This window comes from Tachypleus tridentatus, chromosome 13 (assembly GCF_004210375.1).
Source record: "Tachypleus tridentatus isolate NWPU-2018 chromosome 13, ASM421037v1, whole genome shotgun sequence".
NCBI classification, from domain to species: Eukaryota; Metazoa; Arthropoda; class Merostomata; order Xiphosura; family Limulidae; genus Tachypleus; species Tachypleus tridentatus.
The window spans coordinates 271,731,641-271,752,213 of record NC_134837.1 but is presented as its reverse complement, the minus strand read 5'-3'; the positions used below and the strand labels follow the sequence as shown (position 1 = coordinate 271,752,213).

Sequence of the window (20,573 nt, the reverse complement as noted above, 5' to 3'; positions counted from 1 at the left end):
CGCTTCTCTTCTATGTAAGAGAGGCAAGACATGGCGGTTAGGACCTTTGAGTCGCTATCTGTGGTTCGTTTATTTTCAATTCCAATCAAATAACATGTATGCATTGTCAGACGTAGGGGGAAGTTACGATATTATCGCCAATTCCACCGATCGGTAAAAATAAAGTACATCAAACAGTCGGTGGTGAACGATTTTGAAGAATTGCCTTAACTCTTTTCCGTCACTAATAAGTTGCAGATGATAACTCGCATATCCATGCAATAGTTCTAACCGCTATTTAAAACAAAAGGTTAAAGAACGAAACATATAGGTTGATTAGCTGTCACATCTTGAATAGTTGTTCTCAACAAACACTGACGGAGTGGTGATCTTTAAACATTACCTGTACAACTAAGAAGGTACGTTACCAAACTTAAAATAAGGTCGCGTGAATCGACGTTTCACACTCTTTACGCATTTGAAATAGAAAAAAAACTCATGAACCCTTTCCATGGAATTGGAGTTCTAAATTGCTGGTCAGATTCTTCGTCGAACGTTATACGATTACACGAAGGCCTATTGAAAACGTGAAATTTCGCAGCCGTGCACGCATTATATCCAAAACCAATAGAGATTCTTTTTCGGTTTATTAAACAACATTTATACGAATTTCGGAAGGTGGATACAAGGATAGGAAAAAAGTGTGTAAATCCTGTGACATCTCACAGCGGTCTCACGCTCCAACACTGAATTTATGATGAAAATTTGGTTCCACGTTCTTATCAACTGAATTAAAAGGAAACAAACGTTTTAAATAATAAATATGTGCCTGCCAGGGATCGAACCTGGAACCTTCCGCGTGTGAAGCGGATGTGATAACCACTAAATCACAAGCACGTCACTTCCTGTTTTCTTCGTTTTATTGTTTTCAAAGTTAATCATCACCGTTTCAAAATATCTCATTTCGGAAACTAAACAAACACAAATATAATGACAGCTTTACATATAACCGTAAATAAAATAACACTCTTCCTTGTCTACCAAAGCCAAAAGTAATTTGATAATGTGCTAACGTGTCTTCAAACGACATCATCGAGCCTACAGTATTCAAAGTTTTCACACCTCGCTCAATTGCCCTTAAACGTGCAATTTAATTTACTCATTCTTTTCTCTTTCTAGCAGAAACTGAACAGAAGAATTTTATAACTTTATTTTTTTATCACAATTATTACACGAAAACGTAATAAGCGATTTAATACGTCTTTTAAATCCTTCTATATGCTTATGGATCCTCCGAAAAATATTTCATATTTCTTATCTTGCGACCAATTAGATGATCGCACTCTGGCTGATGTCTCGTTCTCGCACACAACATCTTCAAGGTGTTCAATACGACAAAGTTTCATGGTGACTCTTAAGCTCTTAAGATGATAATTTTGTAAAGGCCCTCTTGTTTTAACAGTACGTTGACAGTCGCGGGTTGCAGAATATCACATCGGAGGGAAAACGTCTAATGTGCAGAAGAGGTCTCATCTGTTTTGAAAACACTCTCTTGAAAAACCATCTTCTTTTGGCGACTAACGTCGTCTCTAAAGGTTATATATCGTTGTTTCGTTGAAAATGACTTTACCAAAACATAGAATCTTGTTCAACAAAAACGTTTACAAGAACCAGCTGCACCTGGAAGCAGGAAACACTTCAGAATAATAAATATTCTGCTGTCGTGGCATCGTAATTTCCTCGTACCTAATTAATCTTTACTATATTCAAGTGAAATAAATACAATTTTAAAAAAGTACGTAAAACAGGAGATTCGATAACAACAATAAGATATTAAGCATCGCAAAAAGCCTTTACTAAGTGAAGACATTCTGGAAAAAAAAGAAATCATACAAAAATTGATAAACAGAACAAGGAGTCTTCAAGAAAACAATGATCTCTATAGGCGGTCGCTTCTCTTCCCTGTAAGAGAGGCAAGACATGGCGGTTAGGACCTTTGAGTCGCTATCTGTGGTTCGTTTATTTTCAATTCCAATCAAATAACATGTATGCATTGTCAGACGTAGGGGAAGTTACGATATTATCGCCAATTCCACCGATCGGTAAAAATAAAGTACATCAAACAGTCGGTGGTGAACGATTTTGAAGAATTGCCTTAACTCTTTTCCGTCACTAATAAGTTGCAGATGATAACTCGCATATCCATGCAATAGTTCTAACCGCTATTTAAAACAAAAGGTTAAAGAACGAAACATATAGGTTGATTAGCTGTCACATCTTGAATAGTTGTTCTCAACAAACACTGACGGAGTGGTGATCTTTAAACATTACCTGTACAACTAAGAAGGTACGTTACCAAACTTAAAATAAGGTCGCGTGAATCGACGTTTCACACTCTTTACGCATTTGAAAATAGAAAAAAAAACTCATGAACCCTTTCCATGGAATTGGAGTTCTAAATTGCTGGTCAGATTCTTCGTCGAACGTTATACGATTACACGAAGGCCTATTGAAAACGTGAAATTTCGCAGCCGTGCACGCATTATATCCAAAACCAATAGAGATTCTTTTTCGGTTTATTAAACAACATTTATACGAATTTCGGAAGGTGGATACAAGGATAGGAAAAAAGTGTGTAAATCCTGTGACATCTCACAGCGGTCTCACGCTCCAACACTGAATTTATGATGAAAATTTGGTTCCACGTTCTTATCAACTGAATTAAAAGGAAACAAACGTTTTAAATAATAAATATGTGCCTGCCAGGGATCGAACCTGGAACCTTCCGCGTGTGAAGCGGATGTGATAACCACTAAATCACAAGCACGTCACTTCCTGTTTTCTTCCTTTTATTGTTTTCAAAGTTAATCATCACCGTTTCAAAATATCTCATTTCGGAAACTAAACAAACACAAATATAATGACAGCTTTACATATAACCGTAAATAAAATAACACTCTTCCTTGTCTACCAAAGCCAAAAGTAATTTGATAATGTGCTAACGTGTCTTCAAACGACATCATCGAGCCTACAGTATTCAAAGTTTTCACACCTCGCTCAATTGCCCTTAAACGTGCAATTTAATTTACTCATTCTTTTCTCTTTCTAGCAGAAACTGAACAGAAGAATTTCATAACTTTATTTTTTTATCACAATTATTACACGAAAACGTAATAAGCGATTTAATACGTCTTTTAAATCCTTCTATATGCTTATGGATCCTCCGAAAAATATTTCATATTTCTTATCTTGCGACCAATTAGATGATCGCACTCTGGCTGATGTCTCGTTCTCGCACACAACATCTTCAAGGTGTTCAATACGACAAAGTTTCATGGTGACTCTTAAGCTCTTAAGATGATAATTTTGTAAAGGCCCTCTTGTTTTAACAGTACGTTGACAGTCGCGGGTTGTAGGGTATCACATCGGAGGGAAAACGTATAATGTGCAGAAGAGGTCTCATCTGTTTTGAAAACACTCTCTTCAGAAACCATCTTTTTTTGGCGACTAACGTCGTCCCTAAAGGTTATATATCGTTGTTTCGTTGAAAATGACTTTACCAAAACATAGAATCTTGTTCAACAAAAACGTTTACAAGAACCAGCTGCACCTGGAAGCAGGAAACACTTCAGAATAATAAATATTCTGCTGTCGTGGCATCGTAATTTCCTCGTACCTAATTAATCTTTACTATATTCAAGTGAAATAAATACAATTTTTAAAAAAGTACGTAAAACAGGAGATTCGATAACAACAATAAGATATTAAGCATCGCAAAAAGCCATTACTAAGTGAAGACATTCTGGAAAAAAAGAAATCATACAAAAATTGATAAACAGAACAAGGAGTCTTCAAGAAAACAATGATCTCTATAGGCGGTCGCTTCTCTTCTATGTAAGAGAGGCAAGACATGGCGGTTAGGACCTTTGAGTCGCTATCTGTGGTTCGTTTATTTTCAATTCCAATCAAATAACATGTATGCATTGTCAGACGTAGGGGAAGTTACGATATTATCGCCAATTCCACCGATCGGTAAAAATAAAGTACATCAAACAATCGGTGGTGAACGATTTTGAAGAATTGCCTTAACTCTTTTCCGTCACTAATAAGTTGCAGATGATAACTCGCATATCCATGCAATAGTTCTAACCGCTATTTAAAACAAAAGGTTAAAGAACGAAACATATAGGTTGATTAGCTGTCACATCTTGAATAGTTGTTCTCAACAAACACTGACGGAGTGGTGATCTTTAAACATTACCTGTACAACTAAGAAGGTACGTTACCAAACTTAAAATAAGGTCGCGTGAATCGACGTTTCACACTCTTTACGCATTTGAAAATAGAAAAAAAAACTCATGAACCCTTTCCATGGAATTGGAGTTCTAAATTGCTGGTCAGATTCTTCGTCGAACGTTATACGATTACACGAAGGCCTATTGAAAACGTGAAATTTCGCAGCCGTGCACGCATTATATCCAAAACCAATAGAGATTCTTTTTCGGTTTATTAAACAACATTTATACGAATTTCGGAAGGTGGATACAAGGATAGGAAAAAAGTGTGTAAATCCTGTGACATCTCACAGCGGTCTCACGCTCCAACACTGAATTTATGATGAAAATTTGGTTCCACGTTCTTATCAACTGAATTAAAAGGAAACAAACGTTTTAAATAATAAATATGTGCCTGCCAGGGATCGAACCTGGAACCTTCCGCGTGTGAAGCGGATGTGATAACCACTAAATCACAAGCACGTCACTTCCTGTTTTCTTCCTTTTATTGTTTTCAAAGTTAATCATCACCGTTTCAAAATATCTCATTTCGGAAACTAAACAAACACAAATATAATGACAGCTTTACATATAACCGTAAATAAAATAACACTCTTCCTTGTCTACCAAAGCCAAAAGTAATTTGATAATGTGCTAACGTGTCTTCAAACGACATCATCGAGCCTACAGTATTCAAAGTTTTCACACCTCGCTCAATTGCCCTTAAACGTGCAATTTAATTTACTCATTCTTTTCTCTTTCTAGCAGAAACTGAACAGAAGAATTTCATAACTTTATTTTTTTTATCACAATTATTACACGAAAACGTAATAAGCGATTTAATACGTCTTTTAAATCCTTCTATATGCTTATGGATCCTCCGAAAAATATTTCATATTTCTTATCTTGCGACCAATTAGATGATCGCACTCTGGCTGATGTCTCGTTCTCGCACACAACATCTTCAAGGTGTTCAATACGACAAAGTTTCATGGTGACTCTTAAGCTCTTAAGATGATAATTTTGTAAAGGCCCTCTTGTTTTAACAGTACGTTGACAGTCGCGGGTTGTAGGATATCACATCGGAGGGAAAACGTCTAATGTGCAGAAGAGGTCTCATCTGTTTTGAAAACACTCTCTTCAAAAACCATCTTCTTTTGGCGACTAACGTCGTCTCTAAAGGTTATATATCGTTGTTTCGTTGAAAATGACTTTACCAAAACATAGAATCTTGTTCAACAAAAACGTTTACAAGAACCAGCTGCACCTGGAAGCAGGAAACACTTCAGAATAATAAATATTCTGCTGTCGTGGCATCGTAATTTCCTCGTACCTAATTAATCTTTACTATATTCAAGTGAAATAAATACAATTTTTAAAAAAGTACGTAAAACAGGAGATTCGATAACAACAATAAGATATTAAGCATCGCAAAAAGCCTTTACTAAGTGAAGACATTCTGGAAAAAAAGAAATCATACAAAAATTGATAAACAGAACAAGGAGTCTTCAAGAAAACAATGATCTCTATAGGCGGTCGCTTCTCTTCCCTGTAAGAGAGGCAAGACATGGCGGTTAGGACCTTTGAGTCGCTATCTGTGGTTCGTTTATTTTCAATTCCAATCAAATAACATGTATGCATTGTCAGACGTAGGGGAAGTTACGATATTATCGCCAATTCCACCGATCGGTAAAAATAAAGTACATCAAACAGTCGGTGGTGAACGATTTTGAAGAATTGCCTTAACTCTTTTCCGTCACTAATAAGTTGCAGATGATAACTCGCATATCCATGCAATAGTTCTAACCGCTATTTAAAACAAAAGGTTAAAGAACGAAACATATAGGTTGATTAGCTGTCACATCTTGAATAGTTGTTCTCAACAAACACTGACGGAGTGGTGATCTTTAAACATTACCTGTACAACTAAGAAGGTACGTTACCAAACTTAAAATAAGGTCGCGTGAATCGACGTTTCACACTCTTTACGCATTTGAAAATAGAAAAAAAACTCATGAACCCTTTCCATGGAATTGGAGTTCTAAATTGCTGGTCAGATTCTTCGTCGAACGTTATACGATTACACGAAGGCCTATTGAAAACGTGAAATTTCGCAGCCGTGCACGCATTATATCCAAAACCAATAGAGATTCTTTTTCGGTTTATTAAACAACATTTATACGAATTTCGGAAGGTGGATACAAGGATAGGAAAAAAGTGTGTAAATCCTGTGACATCTCACAGCGGTCTCACGCTCCAACACTGAATTTATGATGAAAATTTGGTTCCACGTTCTTATCAACTGAATTAAAAGGAAACAAACGTTTTAAATAATAAATATGTGCCTGCCAGGGATCGAACCTGGAACCTTCCGCGTGTGAAGCGGATGTGATAACCACTAAATCACAAGCACGTCACTTCCTGTTTTCTTCGTTTTATTGTTTTCAAAGTTAATCATCACCGTTTCAAAATATCTCATTTCGGAAACTAAACAAACACAAATATAATGACAGCTTTACATATAACCGTAAATAAAATAACACTCTTCCTTGTCTACCAAAGCCAAAAGTAATTTGATAATGTGCTAACGTGTCTTCAAACGACATCATCGAGCCTACAGTATTCAAAGTTTTCACACCTCGCTCAATTGCCCTTAAACGTGCAATTTAATTTACTCATTCTTTTCTCTTTCTAGCAGAAACTGAACAGAAGAATTTTATAACTTTATTTTTTTTATCACAATTATTACACGAAAACGTAATAAGCGATTTAATACGTCTTTTAAATCCTTCTATATGATTATGGATCCTCCGAAAAATATTTCATATTTCTTATCTTGCGACCAATTAGATGATCGCACTCTGGCTGATGTCTCGTTCTCGCACACAACATCTTCAAGGTGTTCAATACGACAAAGTTTCATGGTGACTCTTAAGCTCTTAAGATGATAATTTTGTAAAGGCCCTCTTGTTTTAACAGTACGTTGACAGTCGCGGGTTGCAGAATATCACATCGGAGGGAAAACGTCTAATGTGCAGAAGAGGTCTCATCTGTTTTGAAAACACTCTCTTGAAAAACCATCTTCTTTTGGCGACTAACGTCGTATCTAAAGGTTATATATCGTTGTTTCGTTGAAAATGACTTTACCAAAACATAGAATCTTGTTCAACAAAAACGTTTACAAGAACCAGCTGCACCTGGAAGCAGGAAACACTTCAGAATAATAAATATTCTGCTGTCGTGGCATCGTAATTTCCTCGTACCTAATTAATCTTTACTATATTCAAGTGAAATAAATACAATTTTTAAAAAAGTACGTAAAACAGGAGATTCGATAACAACAATAAGATATTAAGCATCGCAAAAAGCCTTTACTAAGTGAAGACATTCTGGAAAAAAAGAAATCATACAAAAATTGATAAACAGAACAAGGAGTCTTCAAGAAAACAATGATCTCTATAGGCGGTCGCTTCTCTTCCCTGTAAGAGAGGCAAGACATGGCGGTTAGGACCTTTGAGTCGCTATCTGTGGTTCGTTTATTTTCAATTCCAATCAAATAACATGTATGCATTGTCAGACGTAGGGGGAAGTTACGATATTATCGCCAATTCCACCGATCGGTAAAAATAAAGTACATCAAACAGTCGGTGGTGAACGATTTTGAAGAATTGCCTTAACTCTTTCCCGTCACTAATAAGTTGCAGATGATAACTCGCATATCCATGCAATAGTTCTAACCGCTATTTAAAACAAAAGGTTAAAGAACGAAACATATAGGTTGATTAGCTGTCACATCTTGAATAGTTGTTCTCAACAAACACTGACGGAGTGGTGATCTTTAAACATTACCTGTACAACTAAGAAGGTACGTTACCAAACTTAAAATAAGGTCGCGTGAATCGACGTTTCACACTCTTTACGCATTTGAAAATAGAAAAAAAAAACTCATGAACCCTTTCCATGGAATTGGAGTTCTAAATTGCTGGTCAGATTCTTCGTCGAACGTTATACGATTACACGAAGGCCTATTGAAAACGTGAAATTTCGCAGCCGTGCACGCATTATATCCAAAACCAATAGAGATTCTTTTTCGGTTTATTAAACAACATTTATACGAATTTCGGAAGGTGGATACAAGGATAGGAAAAAGTGTGTAAATCCTGTGACATCTCACAGCGGTCTCACGCTCCAACACTGAATTTATGATGAAAATTTGGTTCCACGTTCTTATCAACTGAATTAAAAAAAAACAAACGTTTTAAATAATAAATATGTGCCTGCCAGGGATCGAACCTGGAACCTTCCGCGTGTGAAGCGGATGTGATAACCACTAAATCACAAGCACGTCACTTCCTGTTTTCTTCCTTTTATTGTTTTCAAAGTTAATCATCACCGTTTCAAAATATCTCATTTCGGAAACTAAACAAACACAAATATAATGACAGCTTTACATATAACCGTAAATAAAATAACACTCTTCCTTGTCTACCAAAGCCAAAAGTAATTTGATAATGTGCTAACGTGTCTTCAAACGACATCATCGAGCCTACAGTATTCAAAGTTTTCACACCTCGCTCAATTGCCCTTAAACGTGCAATTTAATTTACTCATTCTTTTCTCTTTCTAGCAGAAACTGAACAGAAGAATTTCATAACTTTATTTTTTTATCACAATTATTACACGAAAACGTAATAAGCGATTTAATACGTCTTTTAAATCCTTCTATATGCTTATGGATCCTCCGAAAAATATTTCATATTTCTTATCTTGCGACCAATTAGATGATCGCACTCTGGCTGATGTCTCGTTCTCGCACACAACATCTTCAAGGTGTTCAATACGACAAAGTTTCATGGTGACTCTTAAGCTCTTAAGATGATAATTTTGTAAAGGCCCTCTTGTTTTAACAGTACGTTGACAGTCGCGGGTTGTAGGATATCACATCGGAGGGAAAACGTCTAATGTGCAGAAGAGGTCTCATCTGTTTTGAAAACACTCTCTTCAAAACCATCTTCTTTTGGCGACTAACGTCGTCTCTAAAGGTTATATATCGTTGTTTCGTTGAAAATGACTTTACCAAAACATAGAATCTTGTTCAACAAAAACGTTTACAAGAACCAGCTGCACCTGGAAGCAGGAAACACTTCAGAATAATAAATATTCTGCTGTCGTGGCATCGTAATTTCCTCGTACCTAATTAATCTTTACTATATTCAAGTGAAATAAATACAATTTTTAAAAAAGTACGTAAAACAGGAGATTCGATAACAACAATAAGATATTAAGCATCGCAAAAAGCCTTTACTAAGTGAAGACATTCTGGAAAAAAAGAAATCATACAAAAATTGATAAACAGAACAAGGAGTCTTCAAGAAAATAATGATCTCTATAGGCGGTCGCTTCTCTTCCCTGTAAGAGAGGCAAGACATGGCGGTTAGGACCTTTGAGTCGCTATCTGTGGTTCGTTTATTTTCAATTCCAATCAAATAACATGTATGCATTGTCAGACGTAGGGGAAGTTACGATATTATCGCCAATTCCACCGATCGGTAAAAATAAAGTACATCAAACAGTCGGTGGTGAACGATTTTGAAGAATTGCCTTAACTCTTTCCCGTCACTAATAAGTTGCAGATGATAACTCGCATATCCATGCAATAGTTCTAACCGCTATTTAAAACAAAAGGTTAAAGAACGAAACATATAGGTTGATTAGCTGTCACATCTTGAATAGTTGTTCTCAACAAACACTGACGGAGTGGTGATCTTTAAACATTACCTGTACAACTAAGAAGGTACGTTACCAAACTTAAAATAAGGTCGCGTGAATCGACGTTTCACACTCTTTACGCATTTGAAAATAGAAAAAAAAAAAACTCATGAACCCTTTCCATGGAATTGGAGTTCTAAATTGCTGGTCAGATTCTTCGTCGAACGTTATACGATTACACGAAGGCCTATTGAAAACGTGAAATTTCGCAGCCGTTGACGCATTATATCCAAAACCAATAGAGATTCTTTTTCGGTTTATTAAACAACATTTATACGAATTTCGGAAGGTGGATACAAGGATAGGAAAAAGTGTGTAAATCCTGTGACATCTCACAGCGGTCTCACGCTCCAACACTGAATTTATGATGAAAATTTGGTTCCACGTTCTTATCAACTGAATTAAAAAAAAACAAACGTTTTAAATAATAAATATGTGCCTGCCAGGGATCGAACCTGGAACCTTCCGCGTGTGAAGCGGATGTGATAACCACTAAATCACAAGCACGTCACTTCCTGTTTTCTTCCTTTTATTGTTTTCAAAGTTAATCATCACCGTTTCAAAATATCTCATTTCGGAAACTAAACAAACACAAATATAATGACAGCTTTACATATAACCGTAAATAAAATAACACTCTTCCTTGTCTACCAAAGCCAAAAGTAATTTGATAATGTGCTAACGTGTCTTCAAACGACATCATCGAGCCTACAGTATTCAAAGTTTTCACACCTCGCTCAATTGCCCTTAAACGTGCAATTTAATTTACTCATTCTTTTCTCTTTCTAGCAGAAACTGAACAGAAGAATTTCATAACTTTATTTTTTTTATCACAATTATTACACGAAAACGTAATAAGCGATTTAATACGTCTTTTAAATCCTTCTATATGCTTATGGATCCTCCGAAAAATATTTCATATTTCTTATCTTGCGACCAATTAGATGATCGCACTCTGGCTGATGTCTCGTTCTCGCACACAACATCTTCAAGGTGTTCAATACGACAAAGTTTCATGGTGACTCTTAAGCTCTTAAGATGATAATTTTGTAAAGGCCCTCTTGTTTTAACAGTACGTTGACAGTCGCGGGTTGTAGGATATCACATCGGAGGGAAAACGTCTAATGTGCAGAAGAGGTCTCATCTGTTTTGAAAACACTCTCTTCAAAACCATCTTCTTTTGGCGACTAACGTCGTCTCTAAAGGTTATATATCGTTGTTTCGTTGAAAATGACTTTACCAAAACATAGAATCTTGTTCAACAAAAACGTTTACAAGAACCAGCTGCACCTGGAAGCAGGAAACACTTCAGAATAATAAATATTCTGCTGTCGTGGCATCGTAATTTCCTCGTACCTAATTAATCTTTACTATATTCAAGTGAAATAAATACAATTTTAAAAAAGTACGTAAAACAGGAGATTCGATAACAACAATAAGATATTAAGCATCGCAAAAGCCTTTACTAAGTGAAGACATTCTGGAAAAAAAGAAATCATACAAAAATTGATAAACAGAACAAGGAGTCTTCAAGAAAACAATGATCTCTATAGGCGGTCGCTTCTCTTCCCTGTAAGAGAGGCAAGACATGGCGGTTAGGACCTTTGAGTCGCTATCTGTGGTTCGTTTATTTTCAATTCCAATCAAATAACATGTATGCATTGTCAGACGTAGGGGGAAGTTACGATATTATCGCCAATTCCACCGATCGGTAAAAATAAAGTACATCAAACAGTCGGTGGTGAACGATTTTGAAGAATTGCCTTAACTCTTTCCCGTCACTAATAAGTTGCAGATGATAACTCGCATATCCATGCAATAGTTCTAACCGCTATTTAAAACAAAAGGTTAAAGAACGAAACATATAGGTTGATTAGCTGTCACATCTTGAATAGTTGTTCTCAACAAACACTGACGGAGTGGTGATCTTTAAACATTACCTGTACAACTAAGAAGGTACGTTACCAAACTTAAAATAAGGTCGCGTGAATCGACGTTTCACACTCTTTACGCATTTGAAAATAGAAAAAAAAAACTCATGAACCCTTTCCATGGAATTGGAGTTCTAAATTGCTGGTCAGATTCTTCGTCGAACGTTATACGATTACACGAAGGCCTATTGAAAACGTGAAATTTCGCAGCCGTTGACGCATTATATCCAAAACCAATAGAGATTCTTTTTCGGTTTATTAAACAACATTTATACGAATTTCGGAAGGTGGATACAAGGATAGGAAAAAGTGTGTAAATCCTGTGACATCTCACAGCGGTCTCACGCTCCAACACTGAATTTATGATGAAAATTTGGTTCCACGTTCTTATCAACTGAATTAAAAAAAAACAAACGTTTTAAATAATAAATATGTGCCTGCCAGGGATCGAACCTGGAACCTTCCGCGTGTGAAGCGGATGTGATAACCACTAAATCACAAGCACGTCACTTCCTGTTTTCTTCCTTTTATTGTTTTCAAAGTTAATCATCACCGTTTCAAAATATCTCATTTCGGAAACTAAACAAACACAAATATAATGACAGCTTTACATATAACCGTAAATAAAATAACACTCTTCCTTGTCTACCAAAGCCAAAAGTAATTTGATAATGTGCTAACGTGTCTTCAAACGACATCATCGAGCCTACAGTATTCAAAGTTTTCACACCTCGCTCAATTGCCCTTAAACGTGCAATTTAATTTACTCATTCTTTTCTCTTTCTAGCAGAAACTGAACAGAAGAATTTCATAACTTTATTTTTTTTATCACAATTATTACACGAAAACGTAATAAGCGATTTAATACGTCTTTTAAATCCTTGTATATGCTTATGGATCCTCCGAAAAATATTTCATATTTCTTATCTTGCGACCAATTAGATGATCGCACTCTGGCTGATGTCTCGTTCTCGCACACAACATCTTCAAGGTGTTCAATACGACAAAGTTTCATGGTGACTCTTAAGCTCTTAAGATGATAATTTTGTAAAGGCCCTCTTGTTTTAACAGTACGTTGACAGTCGCGGGTTGCAGAATATCACATCGGAGGGAAAACGTCTAATGTGCAGAAGAGGTCTCATCTGTTTTGAAAACACTCTCTTCAAAAACCATCTTCTTTTGGCGACTAACGTCGTCTCTAAAGGTTATATATCGTTGTTTCGTTGAAAATGACTTTACCAAAACATAGAATCTTGTTCAACAAAAACGTTTACAAGAACCAGCTGCACCTGGAAGCAGGAAACACTTCAGAATAATAAATATTCTGCTGTCGTGGCATCGTAATTTCCTCGTACCTAATTAATCTTTACTATATTCAAGTGAAATAAATACAATTTTAAAAAAGTACGTAAAACAGGAGATTCGATAACAACAATAAGATATTAAGCATCGCAAAAAGCCTTTACTAAGTGAAGACATTCTGGAAAAAAAGAAATCATACAAAAATTGATAAACAGAACAAGGAGTCTTCAAGAAAACAATGATCTCTATAGGCGGTCGCTTCTCTTCCCTGTAAGAGAGGCAAGACATGGCGGTTAGGACCTTTGAGTCGCTATCTGTGGTTCGTTTATTTTCAATTCCAATCAAATAACATGTATGCATTGTCAGACGTAGGGGGAAGTTACGATATTATCGCCAATTCCACCGATCGGTAAAAATAAAGTACATCAAACAGTCGGTGGTGAACGATTTTGAAGAATTGCCTTAACTATTTTCCGTCACTAATAAGTTGCAGATGATAACTCGCATATCCATGCAATAGTTCTAACCGCTATTTAAAACAAAAGGTTAAAGAACGAAACATATAGGTTGATTAGCTGTCACATCTTGAATAGTTGTTCTCAACAAACACTGACGGAGTGGTGATCTTTAAACATTACCTGTACAACTAAGAAGGTACGTTACCAAACTTAAAATAAGGTCGCGTGAATCGACGTTTCACATTCTTTACGCATTTGAAAATAGAAAAAAAAAACTCGTGAACCATTTCCATGGAAGAGGAGTTCTAAATTGCTGGTCAGATTCTTCGTCGAACGTTATACGATTACACGAAGGCCTATTAAAAACGTGAAATTTCGCAGCCGTGCACGCATTATATCCAAAACCAATAGAGATTCTTTTTCGGTTTATTAAACAACATTTATACGAATTTCGGAAGGTGGATACAAGGATAGGAAAAAAGTGTGTAAATCCTGTGACATCTCACAGCGGTCTTACGCTCCAACACTGAATTTATGATGAAAATTTCGTTCGACGTTCTTATCAACTGAATTAAAAGGAAACAAACGTTTTAAATAATAAATATGTGCCTGCCAGGGATCGAACCTGGAACCTTCCGCGTGTGAAGCGGATGTGATAACCACTAAATCACAAGCACGTCACTTCCTGTTTTCTTCCTTTTATTGTTTTCAAAGTTAATCATCACCGTTTCAAAATATCTCATTTCGGAAACTAAACAAACACAAATATAATGACAGCTTTACATATAACCGTAAATAAAATAACACTCTTCCTTGTCTACCAAAGCCAAAAGTAATTTGATAATGTGCTAACGTGTCTTCAAACGACATCATCGAGCCTACAGTATTCAAAGTTTTCACACCTCGCTCAATTGCCCTTAAACGTGCAATTTAATTTACTCATTCTTTTCTCTTTCTAGCAGAAACTGAACAGAAGAATTTCATAACTTTATTTTTTTATCACAATTATTACACGAAAACGTAATAAGCGATTTAATACGTCTTTTAAATCCTTCTATATGCTTATGGATCCTCCGAAAAATATTTCATATTTCTTATCTTGCGACCAATTAGATGATCGCACTCTGGCTGATGTCTCGTTCTCGCACACAACATCTTCAAGGTGTTCAATACGACAAAGTTTCATGGTGACTCTTAAGCTCTTAAGATGATAATTTTGTAAAGGCCCTCTTGTTTTAACAGTACGTTGACAGTCGCGGGTTGTAGGGTATCACATCGGAGGGAAAACGTATAATGTGCAGAAGAGGTCTCATCTGTTTTGAAAACACTCTCTTCAGAAACCATCTTCTTTTGGCGACTAACGTCGTCTCTAAAGGTTATATATCGTTGTTTCGTTGAAAATGACTTTACCAAAACATAGAATCTTGTTCAACAAAAACGTTTACAAGAACCAGCTGCTCCTGGAAGCAGGAAACACTTCAGAATAATAAATATTCTGCTGTCGTGGCATCGTAATTTCCTCGTACCTAATTAATCTTTACTATATTCAAGTGAAATAAATACAATTTTTAAAAAAAGTACGTAAAACAGGAGATTCGATAACAACAATAAGATATTAAGCATCGCAAAAAGCCATTACTAAGTGAAGACATTCTGGAAAAAAAGAAATCATACAAAAATTGATAAACAGAACAAGGAGTCTTCAAGAAAACAATGATCTCTATAGGCGGTCGCTTCTCTTCCCTGTAAGAGAGGCAAGACATGGCACTTAGGACCTTTGAGTCGCTATCTGTGGTTCGTTTATTTTCAATTCCAATCAAATAACATGTATGCATTGTCAGACGTAGGGGAAGTTACGATATTATCGCCAATTCCACCGATCGGTAAAAATAAAGTACATCAAACAGTCGGTGGTGAACGATTTTGAAGAATTGCCTTAACTATTTTCCGTCACTAATAAGTTGCAGATGATAACTCGCATATCCATGCAATAGTTCTAACCGCTATTTAAAACAAAAGGTTAAAGAACGAAACATATAGGTTGATTAGCTGTCACATCTTGAATAGTTGTTCTCAACAAACACTGACGGAGTGGTGATCTTTAAACATTACCTGTACAACTAAGAAGGTACGTTACCAAACTTAAAATAAGGTCGCGTGAATCGACGTTTCACACTCTTTACGCATTTGAAAATAGAAAAAAAAAACTCATGAACCATTTCCATGGAAGAGGAGTTCTAAATTGCTGGTCAGATTCTTCGTCGAACGTTATACGATTACACGAAGGCCTATTGAAAACGTGAAATTTCGCAGCCGTGCACGCATTATATCCAAAACCAATAGAGATTCTTTTTCGGTTTATTAAACAACATTTATACGAATTTCGGAAGGTGGATACAAGGATAGGAAAAAAGTGTGTAAATCCTGTGACATCTCACAGCGGTCTCACGCTCCAACACTGAATTTATGATGAAAATTTGGTTCCACGTTCTTATCAACTGAATTAAAAGGAAACAAACGTTTTAAATAATAAATATGTGCCTGCCAGGGATCGAACCTGGAACCTTCCGCGTGTGAAGCGGATGTGATAACCACTAAATCACAAGCACGTCACTTCCTGTTTTCTTCCTTTTATTGTTTTCAAAGTTAATCATCACCGTTTCAAAATATCTCATTTCGGAAACTAAACAAACACAAATATAATGACAGCTTTACATATAACCGTAAATAAAATAACACTCTTCCTTGTCTACCAAAGCCAAAAGTAATTTGATAATGTGCTAACGTGTCTTCAAACGACATCATCGAGCCTACAGTATTCAAAGTTTTCACACCTCGCTCAATTGCCCTTAAACGTGCAATTTAATTTACTCATTCTTTTCTCTTTCTAGCAGAAACTGAACAGAAGAATTTCATAACTTTATTTTTTTTATCACAATTATTACACGAAAACGTAATAAGCGATTTAATACGTCTTTTAAATCCTTGTATATGCTTATGGATCCTCCGAAAAATATTTCATATTTCTTATCTTGCGACCAATTAGATGATCGCACTCTGGCTGATGTCTCGTTCTCGCACACAACATCTTCAAGGTGTTCAATACGACAAAGTTTCATGGTGACTCTTAAGCTCTTAAGATGATAATTTTGTAAAGGCCCTCTTGTTTTAACAGTACGTTGACAGTCGCGGGTTGCAGAATATCACATCGGAGGGAAAACGTCTAATGTGCAGAAGAGGTCTCATCTGTTTTGAAAACACTCTCTTGAAAAACCATCTTCTTTTGGCGACTAACGTCGTCTCTAAAGGTTATATATCGTTGTTTCGTTGAAAATGACTTTACCAAAACATAGAATCTTGTTCAACAAAAACGTTTACAAGAACCAGCTGCACCTGGAAGCAGGAAACACTTCAGAATAATAAATATTCTGCTGTCGTGGCATCGTAATTTCCTCGTACCTAATTAATCTTTACTATATTCAAGTGAAATAAATACAATTTTTAAAAAAAGTACGTAAAACAGGAGATTCGATAACAACAATAAGATATTAAGCATCGCAAAAAGCCTTTACTAAGTGAAGACATTCTGGAAAAAAAAGAAATCATACAAAAATTGATAAACAGAACAAGGAGTCTTCAAGAAAACAATGATCTCTATAGGCGGTCGCTTCTCTTCCCTGTAAGAGAGGCAAGACATGGCGGTTAGGACCTTTGAGTCGCTATCTGTGGTTCGTTTATTTTCAATTCCAATCAAATAACATGTATGCATTGTCAGACGTAGGGGAAGTTACGATATTATCGCCAATTCCACCGATCGGTAAAAATAAAGTACATCAAACAGTCGGTGGTGAACGATTTTGAAGAATTGCCTTAACTCTTTTCCGTCACTAATAAGTTGCAGATGATAACTCGCATATCCATGCAATAGTTCTAACCGCTATTTAAAACAAAAGGTTAAAGAACGAAACATATAGGTTGATTAGCTGTCACATCTTGAATAGTTGTTCTCAACAAACACTGACGGAGTGGTGATCTTTAAACATTACCTGTACAACTAAGAAGGTACGTTACCAAACTTAAAATAAGGTCGCGTGAATCGACGTTTCACATTCTTTACGCATTTGAAAATAGAAAAAAAAAACTCGTGAACCATTTCCATGGAAGAGGAGTTCTAAATTGCTGGTCAGATTCTTCGTCGAACGTTATACGATTACACGAAGGCCTATTAAAAACGTGAAATTTCGCAGCCGTGCACGCATTATATCCAAAACCAATAGAGATTCTTTTTCGGTTTATTAAACAACATTTATACGAATTTCGGAAGGTGGATACAAGGATAGGAAAAAAGTGTGTAAATCCTGTGACATCTCACAGCGGTCTTACGCTCCAACACTGAATTTATGATGAAAATTTCGTTCGACGTTCTTATCAACTGAATTAAAAGGAAACAAACGTTTTAAATAATAAATATGTGCCTGCCAGGGATCGAACCTGGAACCTTCCGCGTGTGAAGCGGATGTGATAACCACTAAATCACAAGCACGTCACTTCCTGTTTTCTTCCTTTTATTGTTTTCAAAGTTAATCATCACCGTTTCAAAATATCTCATTTCGGAAACTAAACAAACACAAATATAATGACAGCTTTACATATAACCGTAAATAAAATAACACTCTTCCTTGTCTACCAAAGCCAAAAGTAATTTGATAATGTGCTAACGTGTCTTCAAACGATATCATCGAGCCTACAGTATTCAAAGTTTTCACACCTCGCTCAATTGCCCTTAAACGTGCAATTTAATTTACTCATTCTTTTCTCTTTCTAGCAGAAACTGAACAGAAGAATTTTATAACTTTATTTTTTTTATCACAATTATTACACGAAAACGTAATAAGCGATTTAATACGTCTTTTAAATCCTTGTATATGCTTATGGATCCTCCGAAAAATATTTCATATTTCTTATCTTGCGACCAATTAGATGATCGCACTCTGGCTGATGTCTCGTTCTCGCACACAACATCTTCAAGGTGTTCAATACGACAAAGTTTCATGGTGACTCTTAAGCTCTTAAGATGATAATTTTGTAAAGGCCCTCTTGTTTTAACAGTACGTTGACAGTCGCGGGTTGTAGGGTATCACATCGGAGGGAAAACGTATAATGTGCAGAAGAGGTCTCATCTGTTTTGAAAACACTCTCTTCAGAAACCATCTTCTTTTGGCGACTAACGTCGTCTCTAAAGGTTATATATCGTTGTTTCGTTGAAAATGACTTTACCAAAACATAGAATCTTGTTCAACAAAAACGTTTACAAGAACCAGCTGCACCTGGAAGCAGGAAACACTTCAGAATAATAAATATTCTGCTGTCGTGGCATCGTAATTTCCTCGTACCTAATTAATCTTTACTATATTCAAGTGAAATAAATACAATTTTAAAAAAGTACGTAAAACAGGAGATTCGATAACAACAATAAGATATTAAGCATCGCAAAAAGCCTTTACTAAGTGAAGACATTCTGGAAAAAAAAGAAATCATACAAAAATTGATAAACAGAACAAGGAGTCTTCAAGAAAACAATGATCTCTATAGGCGGTCGCTTCTCTTCCCTGTAAGAGAGGCAAGACATGGCGGTTAGGACCTTTGAGTCGCTATCTGTGGTTCGTTTATTTTCAATTCCAATCAAATAACATGTATGCATTGTCAGACGTAGGGGAAGTTACGATATTATCGCCAATTCCACCGATCGGTAAAAATAAAGTACATCAAACAGTCGGTGGTGAACGATTTTGAAGAATTGCCTTAACTCTTTTCCGTCACTAATAAGTTGCAGATGATAACTCGCATATCCATGCAATAGTTCTAACCGCTATTTAAAACAAAAGGTTAAAGAACGAAACATATAGGTTGATTAGCTGTCACATCTTGAATAGTTGTTCTCAACAAACACTGACGGAGTGGTGATCTTTAAACATTACCTGTACAACTAAGAAGGTACGTTACCAAACTTAAAATAAGGTCGCGTGAATCGACGTTTCACACTCTTTACGCATTTGAAATAGAAAAAAAACCTCATGAACCCATTCCTTGGAAGAGGAGTTCTAAATTGCTGGTCAGATTCTTCGTCGAACGTTATACGATTACACGAAGGCCTATTGAAAACGTGAAATTTCGCAGCCGTGCACGCATTATATCCAAAACCAATAGAGATTCTTTTCGGTTTATTAAACAACATTTATACGAATTTCGGAAGGTGGATACAAGGATAGGAAAAAAGTGTGTAAATCCTGTGACATCTCACAGCGGTCTCACGCTCCAACACTGAATTTATGATGAAAATTTGGTTCCACGTTCTTATCAACTGAATTAAAAGGAAACAAACGTTTTAAATAATAAATATGTGCCTGCCAGGGATCGAACCTGGAACCTTCCGCGTGTGAAGCGGATGTGATAACCACTAAATCACAAGCACGTCACTTCCTGTTTTCTTCCTTTTATTGTTTTCAAAGTTAATCATCACCGTTTCAAAATATCTCATTTCGGAAACTAAACAAACACAAATATAATGACAGCTTTACATATAACCGTAAATAAAATAACACTCTTCCTTGCCTACCAAAGCCAAAAGTAATTTAATAATGTGCTAACGTGTCTTCAAACGACATCATCGAGCCTACAGTATTCAAAGTTTTCACACCTCGCTCAATTGCCCTTAAACGTGCAATTTAATTTACTCATTCTTTTCTCTTTCTAGCAGAAACTGAACAGAAGAATTTTATAACTTTATTTTTTTTATCACAATTATTACACGAAAACGTAATAAGCGATTTAATACGTCTTTTAAATCCTTGTATATGCTT

At 36.0% G+C, this 20,573-nt stretch overlaps 11 non-coding genes across 11 annotated transcripts; all 11 read right to left on the bottom strand.

Moving 5' to 3' along the window:
• Window positions 1-803: 803 nt before the first annotated feature.
• Window positions 804-876, bottom strand: TRNAV-CAC (transfer RNA valine (anticodon CAC)). Its single transcript has one exon. It is a non-coding gene; the product is annotated as a tRNA-Val (tRNA).
• Window positions 877-2,733: 1,857 nt separating this feature from the next.
• TRNAV-CAC (transfer RNA valine (anticodon CAC)) lies at window positions 2,734-2,806 on the bottom strand. The gene has a single exon. It is a non-coding gene; the product is annotated as a tRNA-Val (tRNA).
• A 1,857-nt stretch (window positions 2,807-4,663) lies between these two features.
• TRNAV-CAC (transfer RNA valine (anticodon CAC)) lies at window positions 4,664-4,736 on the bottom strand. Its single transcript has one exon. It is a non-coding gene; the product is annotated as a tRNA-Val (tRNA).
• Window positions 4,737-6,593: 1,857 nt separating this feature from the next.
• On the bottom strand, window positions 6,594-6,666 carry TRNAV-CAC (transfer RNA valine (anticodon CAC)). Its single transcript has one exon. It is a non-coding gene; the product is annotated as a tRNA-Val (tRNA).
• Window positions 6,667-8,525: 1,859 nt separating this feature from the next.
• TRNAV-CAC (transfer RNA valine (anticodon CAC)) lies at window positions 8,526-8,598 on the bottom strand. Its single transcript has one exon. It is a non-coding gene; the product is annotated as a tRNA-Val (tRNA).
• A 1,858-nt stretch (window positions 8,599-10,456) lies between these two features.
• Window positions 10,457-10,529, bottom strand: TRNAV-CAC (transfer RNA valine (anticodon CAC)). Its single transcript has one exon. It is a non-coding gene; the product is annotated as a tRNA-Val (tRNA).
• Window positions 10,530-12,385: 1,856 nt separating this feature from the next.
• TRNAV-CAC (transfer RNA valine (anticodon CAC)) lies at window positions 12,386-12,458 on the bottom strand. Its single transcript has one exon. It is a non-coding gene; the product is annotated as a tRNA-Val (tRNA).
• Window positions 12,459-14,317: 1,859 nt separating this feature from the next.
• On the bottom strand, window positions 14,318-14,390 carry TRNAV-CAC (transfer RNA valine (anticodon CAC)). The gene has a single exon. It is a non-coding gene; the product is annotated as a tRNA-Val (tRNA).
• Window positions 14,391-16,249: 1,859 nt separating this feature from the next.
• Window positions 16,250-16,322, bottom strand: TRNAV-CAC (transfer RNA valine (anticodon CAC)). Its single transcript has one exon. It is a non-coding gene; the product is annotated as a tRNA-Val (tRNA).
• Window positions 16,323-18,183: 1,861 nt separating this feature from the next.
• TRNAV-CAC (transfer RNA valine (anticodon CAC)) lies at window positions 18,184-18,256 on the bottom strand. Its single transcript has one exon. It is a non-coding gene; the product is annotated as a tRNA-Val (tRNA).
• A 1,856-nt stretch (window positions 18,257-20,112) lies between these two features.
• TRNAV-CAC (transfer RNA valine (anticodon CAC)) lies at window positions 20,113-20,185 on the bottom strand. Its single transcript has one exon. It is a non-coding gene; the product is annotated as a tRNA-Val (tRNA).
• Window positions 20,186-20,573: the final 388 nt, after the last annotated feature.